A 17,417-nucleotide genomic window follows, 5' to 3' on the forward strand; every position below is an offset into this window, starting at 1 on the left:
TGGAAAAAATCACAGCAGAACACATGTTATATCAAGTCATGAGCTTAAGTCACCACAGTAAAGGACATGACTCAAAACTGAAATAATTTTGTCATCACTGATTAGGCCACAGTGTAATTTATTCCTAAGTTGAGCTTAAAATTGGTTCAACAAGAGCAAAACCTCATGCAACACCAACCCATTACTTGATATCAGTAAGTTGCAAGGGAAAAGGTATTTGAATTTGATGGACTTGTCAGTGTCAGGTTAATGGTTGGATTCAATGATCTTAGGGGACTTTTCTGACCTAAATGATTCTCTGATTCTATGATACTTATAATACAGCAGGTAATGAGCACGTGTCTTAATTATTATAAATGGTTGAATATTGACAACAGCTGCCTGTTTTCTACTCCCTTAGCACTGACTACTGTAATTCCTGACACTCACTTGGGCAGCAGAAACCTCCCCCACTTTTCTCTGTTAAACTCCACTACATGTTATTTCATTTGATTTTGTATCAAGTTGCATCTATCATTAGACAATGGACACTTGCTTGCCCCATTAACTCTACTAATGACATGGAATTTTGCAGAGCTGATGAAACAGTAAGGTAGAAAATATGTGCACAGAGTATACAAAAACATCTGAGATAAATCTGAATTAAATGTAAACTAAAAATAAAGTATGGGGGTCCCTGGGGATCAAGATTTGGACCATAAATAGAACATCTAGAAATATTTCAAAAGTTTCTCATTAAATCTGATGCCAAAGGCATTGAGAAGGCAATTTATATCCATGACATGAAGCTAAACCAAGAGTGAGTGATATTTGAATGCAATTGGATCGTCAACGGTGTATTTGTCAGAGAAGAAGAAGAGTAGGTATAAACTTGTTGGGAGTTTGGGGGTTTTGTTTGTTTGAAAATCACAACCCAGGGAACCCTAGTGGTCAAATGCTTTAATTTTCTGATCTTACTATTGAAATGCAAATTCTCAAAATAATCCTGATAGAACTTCTCGTCTTAGATAAATTAATTTCTAAAGTTTACAGCCTCAGATTCAAACAACTCAAAAAGTCAACAGAGCAAATATTTCTAAGAAATAATATTGTGGGGCATATAAAAGGACTTAAAAATGGAAATGGATTTTCTTTTCTGTTCATAATGATCCAGACTATCCACAGAAAATACTGTGCAAATGCAAATTTAGTGCATTTATGTAGGTGTATCTTTTTAAAAAGTATTTTGTAAGGCTCTTATGAAAAATTATTACAGTTTTGAGTTCTGTTTCTGTCTTTAACTTCTGAAAATACGCTGACATTGAACATTACCCTTAGGTTAAAAAAAGGCAAGAAAGTAAATGTTCAGAAAACACACTGCTCTGCAAATGTCATAAGGCTATTGCTGTTTTCATGTGGAGAGTTTTAAAGGCTGTTGAGACAAAAAGGAATTATAGCCAAGCCACTTAAGTGTCATGAATTTTCCACTGTGCTTCAGGCATGTTTTTTGTGAGCTTGTGTGTGTCTTGCTAATAGCTTGACCTTCATGGATTATTAAGACAAAATTTTATGCAATGAAAATGCTGATAAATTTGTGCTAAACAGCATACTTTCAAATGACTATGTTTAAATATGCTAATTGCAGCAGTTTTATAAAGCAAAATGTTATCATAATTGCAGAGAGGATTGAGATGCTGGCTATTGCACAATGGTATGCAAGCAAGCCTGTCTTAGCATTTTATGGGAGTGTTTTCTTCCTTTGGGTAGCTTATATTCTTTTCTGTATTTATTTTTGGTTGGAGAACACACAAGAAAAACAAAAAGCAACTTCCTTCAGACATTTCTCTGCTCCCACCCTAAAGTGAGTCAGAAAGATAACATTTCTTAGCATATTAATCAGACTGATATTCCTTTCATCTACATTCCAGACAGAAATATGTATATTATAAGCACAGCTTCACTGTTGCTGAAATGATAGCCCTGAAACACAACAAAGCTACTGAAAAAAGGAGGAAGGTGAATGGTACCAAGACAGACTCATTTTTGCTGCTGTAGATGAATTGCAGGTGTTCCATGAGGGTCGTGGGTTGTGATCAATGAAAAGGATTGTAACATTTCTGAGACAAAGCACTGCAATTCAACTATATGAGAAAGGCATTCTGATATGGTGGGAGACAAGAATCACAAAATGACTTCTGTGAAAGAAAAAATAGATCTTTCAAAAAAAGAATAATCAAGAGAGATTTTGGAAAGATTAAAAGACTGCAAAGCAACAACTGGCAAAGAAGATGGGAATTTCAGGAGTTCAAAAAAAAACAGGAGGCAGATGATACAAATCCTTTACTTTATGTATATGTAATTTGGACAGTAACATTTCACTTTCAGCATATTTTATTTCTTCAGTTTTGTTAATTCACTTTTTTTTTGTTGCATTTTGTGTTTGCTGCAGATTTAAAGAATCTATAATTGTGTGAGACCAAACGAGAAGCATGTTTAAACAACTGATTCTATCATTGCCTAAAAAGGTGTTCTTTTATGATTTATCACTTGCGAAATTGATGAGATTTTTTTTCTACCTCTTTTTCTGTATTTGATAGTATAATGATTAGAAGATTTAAAATGAATGTGAAATCCCCTTGACCTGCTTTCTACTCTCCCATCACTCTTATCAGCTATAATGTGTGTTGAAACACAAGTGTCTCAGACTTGGCTGAAATTTCAGGTAGATCTAACAGCAATACCTCTGTTTAAGTTCATAGTTGGCAACTATTCCAGTTTATAAAACAGTAAGGTATTCACAAAGTCAGAAAGTGGGAATAACTGCTAGGACCCTGTGATTAGGTTTCCCATATTATCCTAGAGTGTCTCTATTCTTGTCTCTCCTCTGCCTTTTGAGTGAAACCACTCCTGTGAGCTTCACTGTTAGTTCAGTTGTCTCAGAGGGGAGATTTAAGTTGTTTTTTTTTTTCTGATAGTGAGATTTGTATCTCTCCCATGACTCTTTGAGTTTTGAAGCCTTTGATTTCATATATTTTATATGTACAGATGTATATGTACATAGATATATGCTCTTCTTTCCATATTCTTTGAAAGGTATGGAAACTCTCCCACAGACAAAGCTGTTATGATTTTTATTTTCATTTGGTGGGACTGTGGTGGTTTTTTGTTTTTTTTTCTTTAGCTGGTTTGATCTTTTTTTTTTTTCCTATAATCAGTGGCCAACCATATAATGAGTTACAGTGTCCTCTGCTGTGTACACAAATTTTAGATATTAAGACTTTCATGTGTCCATAACTGAGATTTATTATCTATGCACTTCAAATATAGTTCCATATCTAGTCCTAGATTCCGGCTCACTTAACCTAATTATATCCATCAAATATTAAGTTTCCTTGGAAGCAGATCTGAACAAAATGTAGTTCATTTGCTTGTGGATGCGGGTAATGATGGGAATGCCTCAGCACCTGCATCTCTTCAGGTTGTGATCTCATCAGATCTCATAAGGTAAGCAGATTCTGGCCTGCATAATAATTGGTTGGGACCTTTCCAAAGAAAATCCCAGGTGCTAAGGAAAGTAGCACTGATGATTCAATATTTGGCACTCTTCCCTCTGTTGAGTAGCAGACCATTGTCCCATCATAATATTGAGAAATCATTTGGTAACTCAGTGTGCCGGCTTGCAGCAGGGGACACTATCAGTGCAGACAAGACTCGTGGTTAGAAAATATCTAGGGTATTTCTTGCAATATGAGCAGACAAAATAGCATTTTTGGATATAAACCAAAGATTTGCTTGTGCAGTAAACTGCTAAACTGGCTGGGAGGGTTTGCTACATGCTATTGCAAAGTCTGTTTTGAAGCACTAAATGAACAACAATAACACACAAACTTCCAAGAAATATTTGGGGACAATTTCTGAAAGCTACTCAGGGCTATTGTTGGCATTAATTCCTTGTTGCTACTGCTGACACTCTTCTAGAAAGACAGGCCAGGATTTTTAGATGCAGTGTAATTGGATTATTAGGCACCTTTAAAATAAGTAATTTAAAAAAAAGGAACAGTTCCCATCAGATCAAGGAGTATCCAGGGAGCTGAAATGCCTGATTTGTCTTCCTGTTCTGTTAATACTGTGCCTGTGGCAAACCACTTGCAAAGAAAACTGGACTGCCTTATCAGGATGCAGTTTGCATAACTATTTTCAGTCTATTCATGTGATGTTTCAGTGGGTATCTTTGCATGCATTAGTTTCTGATATACAATGAGTTTTAATTCATAGTTATTATATTGCTTGAAAATAAAAGTTTTTCATGGGAAAAAAAGTTGTCCTCATTATGGCTAAGCACTATCCATACTCTTCTTATTAAGGACTGACTATTCTGTAAGAAAATTTTGTGTTTATAAAGGCAGCCTTCAAGAGGACATTACTATTACTCTATGCAGGGACTGGAAAAACACAGAATCAGTTAGGCTGGAAAAGATCTCCAAGATCAAGGCCAACCTTTGACTGACAGCACCGCCATGGCAACCAAACCACAACACCACATCCAGTCATTTCTTGGGAAACTTCTGGGAATGGTGACTCCACCACCTCCCTTGGTCAGCCCATTCCAATGTCAAGTGTGTAATATGTAAATGCATATTAAGTCCATATCCAGTGCAAAATGTGTAACAAATAAGTTATATCACAAAGAGAAATAACATGCTTCTGCTTTAGACCACAAAGTGCACTTTGTGCATTTAATGTAAACGTGGTCCTGATGTAAAAGTTGTGTATAACTATTTAATCATATTCTGTATAGTATTATATTCACAAAAGGACAATAAATCAGGGCTTCCCTTTCCAAATGCCTGAATACTAGTCTTCATAATTCAATAACATGAATTGCAACATGGAAGGCTTGGCCATATTTTTTTTTTCTGGATATATGCAAACCTACATGGAATTTTGAATGTACTTGTGGATTATAATGTATCCTGGATTTAACATTTAGTGGACCATTTACTTGATAGCAGCACAGTGAGCACAGCTGTTAAGGACAGACTGAAAATGAAAAGGTGATCCATAGAAAAGACAGATATTTAAGACAAGTATTATCATTAGCCTCATAAGTTTACCACTTCTCTGGATTTCATTTTCTTAAGAGAAAATCACATGCATGTATTATAGAAATAAATGTTCAGGGGGAAGCAAATTAAACATAATTTTACCCTTTCCATACTTTTTGATTGCTTCGCTAAGCATACTCTAAGCCATTCAACTAACACCTATCCTATGTTTTCTCTAATCAACTTGACCTAAGGAAGAGGGAAATGAGAGATAAATTGCAATAGAGTATACTTTTTGGCAGTATTATTGTCAAATTATGTTATATTTGAAAATTATTGTTATATGTGCATATCCTCAAAATAGATGTTGTTCTGTATTTTTATTAAGAAAGAACAAAGTGAGACATACCATCATAGAAAGAGTTGCTAAGGTTTGTGACTGTTCCTCAAAAAGCTTATTCTAATCCATTTTTTTTTGTTAAAAATAGCAATATTATTGTCTCTCAGAAAAAGAAATAAAAATTAAGGTTTGTCATCTTATTAAAATCAAAGAAAAAAAGGCCGAGAAAAAAATTACAGTTTCCTTGGTACCAAAATTAAGTGGGATTGTAACATTTTCAAATCATTAAGTTGCATATGCATCATAAAATTTCATATTTGTGCAATTACAACTTAAAAGCTGAAAAAAGGCAAGACACCCTGTAAAAGAAGAGTCCTGCCCTGACATGACTGTCTTTTCTCTTTGCCCATGCTTTCCACTGAAGATAAAACATTTCAGGCAGACAAGGTTCTTCTCTCTATTCTGCACAAGACTCAGTAAAAGTAACAAGTCTCCCTCTACCCCTGTAAATTTTCTTCAGAAACTGGATCCAGATGAGTGCAGGAATAAAGACCTCTCACTGAAAATGAGCACTGAGTGTGTTTCTTCTGCTTTCCTTGCACTTCCCTTTTCTACCTCCCAAAAATGAAAATAATTGAGTCTATGACACAAAAACATAACCAAACTTGATAAAACACATTTCAACAGCTATTTTATTTATATTTTATTTTTTATTTTATTTTATTTTATATCTTATTTTATTTGTGTTTTTACTCTTCCCTCAAAACTCTCTGATATGTTTTCCTATCCTTAGATATGAAGCCAAGGGACATGATTAATCTTCACCTTTCCTTTGAAATTTTTTCCTCTGAATTTTTCAAGCAGATATGACTGAAATCTGAATAAGGAAAAAACACACTATATTAACTGATTAAGTTTTCTCCACACCTATTATGCCATAAGAATGTCAAGTCTCTAAAATACCTCCTAAACACTGAATTTCTACGAAAAGGAAAATAGGGAGGAAAAGCAATCCTAATTTTTATCAGTAAAATGCAAACACAAATCTTTATGCTCTTCAAAAAGTATAACTATAAAAATTGTACTAATCATTTTAAAATATATGAGCACAATAGCTTATGGAAATTAGTCCACTAATAGGCCTTCTTTTTGATCTTTTGTGGGCAATTTTTATACCATTAGTTTTGCTAATGAAGCTTCTCATCAGTTTTTCCAACTACCATTAATGAAAATAAATGAGACTCAAGAAAAACGAGTCTACTTAAGAGAAACTAGTCTTACAGAAAAGAATGGAAAATATTCAGGAGTCTTCTGTCTCTTTTCTACATTGACATACAATACTTAATCCATGGTGAATTTTCTGTTTTATTGGGGGACATTAACTAGGAAGGGCCAGCTGCTTGGGGCTGCTCTGGGCATCTCAGTCAGTGGATGGTGAAAAATTGCATTGTGCATCACTTGTCTTTTGGAGGGTTTATTCTTTTCTTCCTCTCTTATTTTCATTATTATGATTATTATTATTTATCAATAATAGTAGTAGCAATGCTAGTACTACATTTTTGTTCCAATTATTAAACTGTCCTTATCTCAAACAATTAATTTTACTTTTTTTCTGACTCTTCTCCTCATTCTGCTGGGGAGAGTTAGGACAGCCATGGTCCTTGGCTGCCTGCTGAGGTTAAACCACAACAGTCCTACCTGCCTTACCCTCATTTTATATCCTGGACTTGACATTCTATGATATAGAATAACCCTTTGGACAGTTTGGCTCAACTGTTCTGGCTATTCACTGGCAGAGCATGGGAAACTAAAAAGTTCTCAATGTAGTATAAGGACTACACAGCAACAACCACAACATCAGTTTGTTATTAACATTATTCTCATGCTAAATCCAAAAAACAGCACAATTCCAGCTATTGATAATAAAATTGACTTTATCCTAGCCAAAACCAAGAAAATAAAGTTTGCAGCATAGTCAAATCAAATGAAAAAAAAAAAAAAAAGAAAAAAGAAAGCTGAGCAAAATTCAGGTTCAAAAACATAAAAAACCTGACAAAATTCATGTATCATCTCATCACCACATGCTTTTTTGATGCTATTTGCAGAGAAATCTCAATCATCTTCATAAGATCATAATTAAAAGATAGTTTATTAATAGTACTGATATAAAATCAGATTTTTATGCCATGCAGTTTCCATGGAGAACAAAAAGATACAATTTCAGGTGATAAAACCAGGATGAGACTGTGTTTGCCTTTCCAGATTAAATAGTTGTCTTCAAAACATGAAGCTGTCTATTGAAATGCAAAGCACAACTACAGAAAGTCAGGCACCACATTGAGGTCCACTACTAAGGACTCACAACAGCTTCTGGACACAAATAAGCACTACTAAGTACAGAGTAATTCTAGATGGAAACAGGCAAACATAATCTATAAACAGAGTATCTGCAAGTAGATCTCAGCTAAGGGTGGGAGTTAATTAGAACTTCTCTAAAGACTGACCAGTATAATACACTTATTTTTAAAATGATGAAATTCAAGGACTTTAAGGGATTTTATAATTTAGCAACTGAATTTCCCCATCACATGTGTTATGTTGTTTTGAATAAGCTAAAGACAATTTGTATCTCAGATTCACGAAACCGAGCGGGATTCTTCAATCACAAATTTTAATATCTTGGAAGGACAGTCATTATGCTTCAAATTTATCTTTCTTAATTAATCTCCAAGTTACTTTGGCCCAGATCACAGACACATATGATTTTCACATATACTAATATAAAAAACTGATAATACCTATGTTCTTTACAGATAAGTCAATGTTGTTCAAGACCAGAAAATAATATATATAACAAATATATATAAATATATATATGTATTATTTATCTATTATAAATTAATATTTAGTTAAATCGCTTAAAAAGATAACACCTCAAACCTATTTTGAAGAATTTGCAAAACAAATGTGGTACCATTTTTGAAAGCACAATATCTGAGACTTTCCAGGTCATGGAATCAAACCTAAATATATTGCCTCCAGAATAAGTAGAAGGTTTATTATATATATATATATATTCACTTCTTGGAAGCAAACTTACTTAAACATCTAAAGAAAGTAACCTGTTTGATTCCTAAAAGCAATTGGCATTAGAAATTTCCTAAGACAAAATCTCCTTAGGAGAACTCTGGATCAGAGATGTTTCATAAACTCCTTGCAGAGAAATGTGAAGTACATAAAAAAATATACACTATTCCATGTTATTTCATATAATTCCACAGAAAAATTTTAATTAGCAGGTTTTTTTTTTCTGCAAAAATAGCTTGATTAAGCTTTGTGCACGTACATGTGCATGAACATTTGTTAGCAGTTGCTCAAGGTGACATCCGCTATGAGTCCTCAACTGTGGCATAGTATGCAGATCATATTTTACTTTCTCCAAAATTTATTTATGCTTCTTATACATTTTAATACACTTTTTATAAATATGTATAATCACATAGATTTTGTTTACACTTTTTTTTCCTTCCACACAGAAACCAGGGTTATTGCACTGTATTTTCAATCCCTCTAGAGTTTTGCTGATGTTTGATGGATTGCAGTGCCACCTCAAAATAGAAGGACTTCTAGCATACTATTTTCTGCTGGCACATTTCAAAAACATTCAGTCTTCCAATTATTTTCCAAGATGAAAATGGCAACAAAATGTGTATCTGATTTGCTAGTAAAATAACACTACAAATCACAGCTACTTCCTTTGTATATGCCAACCTCATTCATTGCACAAGAGAACACTGGGTTTGTAATGTGGAGAAAATAGGCTTTTTTTCCTAAAAGTGCACCTCTGAAAGGGCAAGAGTAGGCATGAAAATATTATGTTTGGGTTGTTTTTTTTTTCTCAAAAGGTTCTTTTTGTGATTGTGCTACTTTTCTGGTATGACCCACACTTTTTGGGTATGACTTCCCAGGGAACCTTTTGATGGATTAATCTGAAAAAAAATTTGGAAATAGTCCAAATGCATAATAAATATTTAAAGACATGAGAAAGCTTTTTGGTAATGCAATGCAACTCTTCTTCAGGAGTAAAAGCAAAATACTGTCTTAATGCCATTTTAGAACTATTATGGCTGCTCAGCTGCTGTAGAAATGATAATGAAATCATGTAATTTAAAAGAGCATTGCCTGTTGACACTGCTTTACCCTGGATGAGCACCTGGCCCTGAGACTATAACTACATAGAGATCATGAGATTGAGAACTATAGATCCATAATCAATAAATATTATATTTTCTAAATATAATTAAGTCTGTCTGAACCGTCATGACTGAAAGCAACACATGCTGTGTAGTGATCTTGATCCATCCTCATGGTGTTTCTGGGACAGGCGTTCTGTGATGTTCTGCCATAACAGACAAGAGAGTGATACTAAACTATGGCAAAGGCTTTGAAAACATACCACTGAAAGAGATTATCTGAAATATGGGACAACTTAATGGAGCAGAGAAGAGTCTAAGTAGGTTGTAACCTTTCCAGTAGCATGGTCAGTATGCACTCTGTCATGAGAAAAGTAGTGATATTCAGCCTTTGCATATATATTGCAGATATTCTGCCCTGCGTCACACAGGCTGTTCCATGTCCTGCAACCTGAGTCTTTTTCAAGGACATACTACACAAAACTGTGCTTTCCATTTTGTATGGAGATTTTAGGCTATATTTGTAAAACATAATGGAAGGGAAAAAGAGCTGTAATTGTCTATTGTAGCATATTTTGTAAAGGGTAGATGAGATGACCCAAATAATTATGGTCTGCTTAGATGAACTTCCGTTCTCGGCAAAGTCACAGAAAAGCTGATGCAACATAAAAGTACTAAAGAAATAAAGGATGGTGGCATAATTAGTGCCAATCAGCACAGTTTTATGGAAAACAGATCTCATCAGAACTTTTGATGAGGCGACAAGTTCAGTTCACAGAGGAAAGTGTGTTGACATAATATGACTTCTGTAAGGGCAGTTGTCCGCACAACATTCAGATTAATAATTAGCACTACACAAAATTCCCTGTAGCACATAATAGTCCTTTGAAAAACTTGTTCACTGGCTAATCTCAGAAAACCGCTGTTAATTGGGAACCATTATTCAAAAAGAAATTTTTGGTGGGCTAGTGAAAAGATCTTGATCTATACAATATTCATTATTCCAGAATTTGCATATTCATATTAGCAAAAATTTGCAGTTGACAAAAAAATGGTGGTATTATGAACACTCCTAAACAGGAGCATACATTTTTACCTATATATATATATATATATATATATATATTTATATTTATATACACCTATATAACAGAGTAAGGCAGATTTTCAAAATAATGCATTTTTATGTCTTAGAATGAAGAAGAAGGAACACACATCACGGATTTTCTGATGGATGCCTGAATTTTGGAATTACAGAACCACAAATCATTGAATGGTTGGAGTTGGAAGGGACCTAAAAGATGACCCAGTTCCAGTACCTCTCCCATGGGCAGCAACACCTTCCACTAGACCAAATTTCTCAGAGCTTCATCCAACCTGACCTCAAACACTTCCAGGATGAGGCAACCACAACCTCTTTGGACAACCTGTTCCAGTGTCTCATCATCCTCACACAAAAGAATTTCTTCCTAAAACTGAATCTAACCTGCTCTCTTTCAGTTTGAAACTGTTTTCCTTTCTCTTGTAAAGTCTACCCCATTTTTCTTGTAGGCTTCCTTCAGGTACTGGAAGACTGCAATTAGGTCACCTCAAAGCCTTCTCTTTTCCAGGCTGAACGTTCCCAGTTCTCTCAGCTTTTCCTCTTAGAAGTTCCCCATCCCTTTGATCAACTTGGCGGCCTCCTCTGGACTCACCCCAACAGTCCCATGTCCTTCCTGTGCTGGCACCCCAGAGCTGGTTCAGCCCTGCAGGTGGGGTCTCAGCAGAGCAGAGCAGAGGGGCAGAATCCCCTCCCTCCCCTGCTGCCCACGCTGCTCTGGATGCAGCCCAGGACACCTTTGGCTCTCTGGGCTGGGAGTGCCCATGGCTGGGTCATGTCCAGCCTCTCATCCACCAGCACCCCCAAGTCCTCAGCAGGGCTGCTCTCCATCTGTTCATCCCCCAGCCTGTGTTGATACCCAGGGTTGCCTCAATCCATGTGCGGCACCTCATACTTGGTCTTGTTGAACCATGAGATTCCTGTGGACCCAATTCTCCAGAGTGCCCAGGCCCTTCTGGATGGCATACTTTTCTTCAGGTGTATTGACAACACTGCTCTGCCAGTGCCATCTGCTAATTTGTTGCAGGCGCACTCAATCCCTTCATCTATGTCATTAATGAAGATATTAATTAGCATGGGTCCCAGTATAGGCCCCTGAGGGACACCAGTGAGACGTCCATCAGTACTCTGAGCCATTGATCACCACTCTCTGGATGCAACCATCCAACCATTTTCTTATCTGTTTAAGAGTCCCCTCATGAAATCCATCTTTTTCCAACATGGAGAGAAGAAAAATCATTCTCAGGAAGGATTATGAGATCTACAGTGATCAATGAAATTGAATTTCCAGCATCAAATCATGAAAAAGAAAATATAAATCCCTGAAAAAATATCTAGGATGTTTGAACTGGACTTTTTATTTACCCTGTTCTTTACACTGTTCATTTACATTACGCTACATACATGACCATTACTGAGAAACAGCTCTCATATCTCACTTTCAAACAGAAATTGAAAAAGAAAATAGTTCTGTGAATACTTCAAAAAGTTATTCGGGATCTGGAAATTCTGAATTACAGAGAGAAATTTAAGAATTTTAATCCATATCACTTAGTCATTTAATAGCAGTAATTTTATAGTTGAAACTTGGTAAAAATTATACAAGAAAGTGGTACAAGAAGGAAGACAATACAAATATGAACATAACATTTCTGAAAAGTCACTGAGTTTAGCAGATAAAGGTATAACAAGATGCACAGAATGACTGTAGAAACCAAATAAACTCATATGAGATAGGAGCACTGTTTTAATCCCAGACATACCTACTCAGTAAAACAGAGAACAATGGATTTTCCATCACTTAAAACCTTTATAGACTAGAAAGAGTTTCTTTCTAGAAGATAAGAGAAGCTCCACCAGAATCTGAAAAATTACCCAGTGAAATTCAATGCACTGTGTTAATCAAAAGATCAAACTAGAGGCTCTCACAGCCCTAACACAGATTACTTACATGTCCGCTTACAAGTATGTAATTTCAAGCAGAAGCATATGTAGCAAGTGTAAAAGCAAAATTGCCCTAACATTTCAAGAAATACCTTTGACCCTTTTACTATTTCCCCACAAAATATGGGCCTATTTTCTTCCTCAGTATGAGTTACCATTCTAATGAATTTTTATGACAGACAATATGATGAGGCAAAGCAGGGCCAAATTAAAAGATTTTCCCATTAAGAAGAACCACAAATTCATGAATATCATATTTTTGTTAAGACAAATTCAATTATTTTTAAACTGGGTTACTTAAATATATTATCTTTACAGAAACAATAAAAATCTATTTCCCTCTCACTTAAAATATTTTATATTTATATATTTTATCTTATTGTGCGGCATCAAAGATCTCTTGTAATACTTTTCTAATCTCTTTTTTGCTTAACATCCTCTCTTCTCACATACTAAAATTTTCAAAAGCAGGTGGCTGCTCACTGTATTGTTACACTTAAGACATTATAGTTACTGAGAATATTCTAAATTTAAATTTATGTATGCAGCCTTTGAAAAGAATAAGAAAAACAAGATGTTTTTTAATGAACTTTCTTAATAATCACAATATATCTTCAGAAATAAAAACTTTACCTCATATTCTGATGAAACATCATTGTTTTCTATGGTCCTTAAGGGAAAAAGAGAACCCTAATGTATTTCAATAAAAAGATGGGCTACAACATATCTGTACATATCTACTACAACTCTCCAGATGTGATACTAAAATTACAAAAGACTAAATATATGGCTCCAATTTTAATTTTTCTCAATATTTTCTAGATAAAAGAATAAAGGAGCACAAAATTCAGTATAGAACCTAAAGAGAAACAGTGCCTTCTTTTATCATGCCACAACCCAGGCAAAGAACTGTTGAGATAATTGAAGTCCTTTACATCTCAGACCTGTCAATAAAGGCGTCTCCAAAATGGTGTCTAATAGTGTTCACAAAATTTTAAAAGTATAGTTCACTAAAGAATGCCAATGATTAGACAAGGAAAAGGCTTTGTTAATCTATTAGTACCAACAGTGTAATGAGGCAACAAAAGGCAACAACATACATCAGTTTTGTCAATAAAACAGAGATACCCCAAAACATCAGATCTGTTGAAGAAAAATATTGTATTTTTTTCTGTAGAGAGTATTTTATACACCAATTTTTATTTTACACCTGCCCCCTACATACTTCTTGCACTAGTATGTGCACCACACAAGTCACCCCATACACAACCATCTTCCTTCCCACACAAACATCCCATATCCAGGATCCATTATTTCAACTGCTTAGAAATGTGTCTTAAGCAAAGATGAAACATGTAAACTTCTTTAGTACATGACTTATTCAAGAAGACTTTGACTAATTCCACCAAACATTCCCCCCCTCTTGAGGCTGACGATTAAGTTCTACTTTTGGCTGTGAGATATCACCCTTTGTTAAAAAAAAAATAAAAAAAATTATTGCAATTTTAGAAGCAGAAATCTCAGAATTCACATAATATTTCATCTGCATGAAAATATATTCAATGGACTTTTCAATACTGTGCATTTTTATTGCCACAAGTGTTATTTATGTCTAAAGTGCTAAAACCTTACATTCCATGAAAAAGAAAAATTTTAGTGTTAACCACCAAATCAGTTCTCTGAAAATATTTAGATATTTTTAATGTTGTGCCATTAGTGTACAGAAATTTTATTCTTCTATTTTGCATCTGTCAAAAAGATTTTTAGCAGTCTAACAAATTACTAATAATTACCACTAGGCTGCAGATAGATTTTCCAGTTACTGCAGCATTTAAATGCTATAGCCTAAATCAGCAGAGGAGGCATCATTTTATCTTCTGCCACCGTAAGTGCATTGCATATTGGAAAGCCTAAACAAAGCCATGACCTATTATAAGCCAAGCACTGCAAATGTAGTTTTTGATGGCTTTTTATATATGATAGCTTAAAAAAATTATATATTTCAGCATTAAATTCAAGATCTAATTAGTCATCACTGGTACCTTTTTTCAAATAGTAAAAAATGACTTTTTCTTCAGAAAAACATAGTGGTGTGACTTAGGATTTTCTTCTCTTAGCTTAATACTTATTTTAAATGCATTGCCTATCATTTAAGCTGTGCAATTAATGTCAAGGTACTGAAAACAGAAAAGACTTTTAATTCAATGTTTTCATATATCTTCTTTCATTAGTTTGTTTGGATTTTTTGTAACATTTCCATGAAATTATAAAAATAAATGGAGATTCCTCCTAAACCATCCTACAGTATATCTATAGTCTGAGTGCTTTGTACACTCTAAGTCATTAGACACAAAACCTGCAAAATGAACTGGTGAAGGGAAGGTGTCTCTATATTGAAGGGGGGATATGTTAAGATTCCCAGCAATCATTTCACATCCAAAAGGATGCTCTCTATTACTCTGCCCTATCTTTCCTCCATCTTGTCTTCTACATCACATATCAGCAAGGTGGCTCCATTTCTTTAGCCTGCAGTCCTATGTTGAAGGCAGAACTGCATGAACTACATGTTAAAAGGAAGGGAAATAAAATACAGTTATTAAAATCCCTCCTTCCCCCAAGACTTTCAGTACTGAGACCATGAATGACAATAACCTGTGTAAAGACTACCAAGACAAGCAATCTTCAAGCAGGAGCAAGCATGGCTCAATCTGTTGGCATCAATTCACTGGACACTTATCTTACAATGGTGCTTCAAAGTAAACATAATTGTGCTCAAAGCACAGCTTTTTTAAAGGTAATGCATTCAGGCTCTTGTAGGGAAATGGACTGAAAGCAGTTTTTCCAACTTGGGGAGCTAATCTGTCACAGATGGAGCACTCAGCTCGAGCAGAAAGCTCACCATTTAAAAACATCCATGTGATACCATCTGGTAGTAGAAATATCTAGCATTAGATGAGTTAATGGGTTCTTTTTTTCCTGGTGTTCCACTGCAGCCTTCTGATTGCACATTAGGACATAATTATGGATACTACATGACAGAATAGAAAAAACAAAGTAAAATATAAAATGTCCAAAAATTAACATTTTTACATAAGAATTTTTATTGCATTCTGTGCTTAAAAATCAAGAGATCAGGAAAAAAATTCACTTTACTCTTTTAATACCATCCTTTAAATCTCATATTGTTTGGATTCAATGTTAGTGGAGGTTATTTGTCTTGTTATTCTATGTAGACTGAAGAAATTCCAAGCAACAGAATTTTTAAGCATAAATTTGAGATATCTGAAAGAGGGGAGCTTAAACATTATAATCATCAAATTAGTTTCTTGTTTTATGCATGCAGTTCTTATTACATTATTTTCATTAAGGTAAGAGAACATCTGAATTCTCAACAGTATTTTAGAATGTACATTGATTTGGATAAGAAATACAGAATGCTCTTACAGTTGCCTTTCTTGAAAATTAAGCATGTTCTCTCAGTGACGTGTTTTAATGAAACTATAATGTATAAAGAAGTGATAGGCCACAAAAAGTAGATATGTTTCACTTGCAACATTATACCCTTTGCATTTATTAGGATATACATTTATTAACATTTTATGGCGGCTGTAATGCTGATCATTACAAATGCTTCATCTGGCTTAACACATTAAGTTGCCTAAAATTTCCTTCGTTTCCTGAGAAAATGCAGTTCTTGTTACTAGCTCCATTAAGATTTAACTGAAAACATTAGTGTGAAATAGTGAAAGAAAAATCCCCACAGCAATTAAACAAGTTCTCCACACAGTAGCTGCAGGAGCATATTAAAATTAAAAAAAAAAACAACCTTCATGTGGTTGTTGCTCCTTTACTAGATATTCCTACAGCAAAGTATCATTACTGTTGATTCAACAAGTCTCTGAATTGTTTAGTGTGCATGCAGAAACACTCACTCCTTGAGTGAATCTTCACTGTGCTAATCCCCTTGGAATGAAGCATTTATCACCTACCAAACAAGTGTAAAATTTTTCTGTCCAGAAGGATTATCACCATTGTCTTCCTCTCTGCTTTACTGGAGCAGAAGAGGAGAGGGAGGGTACGCAGAGTGATTCATCAGCTACAAACAAAAATCCAATTACTAAAAAATTTCTAAATAATTTGGTCCAGTTGTCTTTATCCTTTGTTTTTTTATGATTTTTTATATTGCTATTTTAAGAGGACAATATTTACAAGCAACAAATAAGAACACATTCTATTTCCTGAAAATCAAAACACAGGAGAACTATAGCCTAAGCTGAAACTGTAGTCCTGACATTCATTGTAAGTGCAAAAATGACACTCCAGGAAACTGTTCCTTACTCCAAGAAGTTGTGACAGTCCTTCATCCACCATGAAACCAATCTAGCATCCCCGTTCCTTCTTAAAAAATTTCATACATTATTTCTGTTACAAATGAACAGAACTGGTCGCATCACCTAGTATTGGAGTTTGCTGTGGTCTAAGTCAGTAGTATGACATTACTTGCCTGGTGATCTGTTTCTTTCCTCAAAAGTTTTAGGATTTTCAGTGTTGAATTGATGATTTCAAAGAACTAGACACATGATAGATCTACTTCATAAGTGGTAACAGGTAATTTAGAGGAATTTATCCTCAGGGTCAACTTGTCTTGTCAGCTACTTTGCAAAATACAAAGACTGTGAGATTGTTCTGAAATTTGACCTAGACTCTTAACTTTGTCAGGCCTGAAGTTCTTGATATACCCAATTATTTCTGTCACCTTATTTTATTCATCATTTTTGCTTGACCAGTGCTGAATATTCTTCTGGAGAAAAGGTTAG

General features: G+C 34.7%; 1 protein-coding gene across 1 annotated transcript in view; it reads right to left on the minus strand.

Annotated features, from left to right (window-relative positions):
- The window catches only part of NKAIN2 (sodium/potassium transporting ATPase interacting 2), a 286,503-nt gene that overhangs the window by 211,192 nt on the left and 57,894 nt on the right, over positions 1 to 17,417 (minus strand). The window lies entirely within an intron of this gene.

Source organism: Parus major, chromosome 3, assembly GCF_001522545.3.
Source record: "Parus major isolate Abel chromosome 3, Parus_major1.1, whole genome shotgun sequence".
NCBI classification, from domain to species: domain Eukaryota; kingdom Metazoa; phylum Chordata; class Aves; order Passeriformes; family Paridae; genus Parus; species Parus major.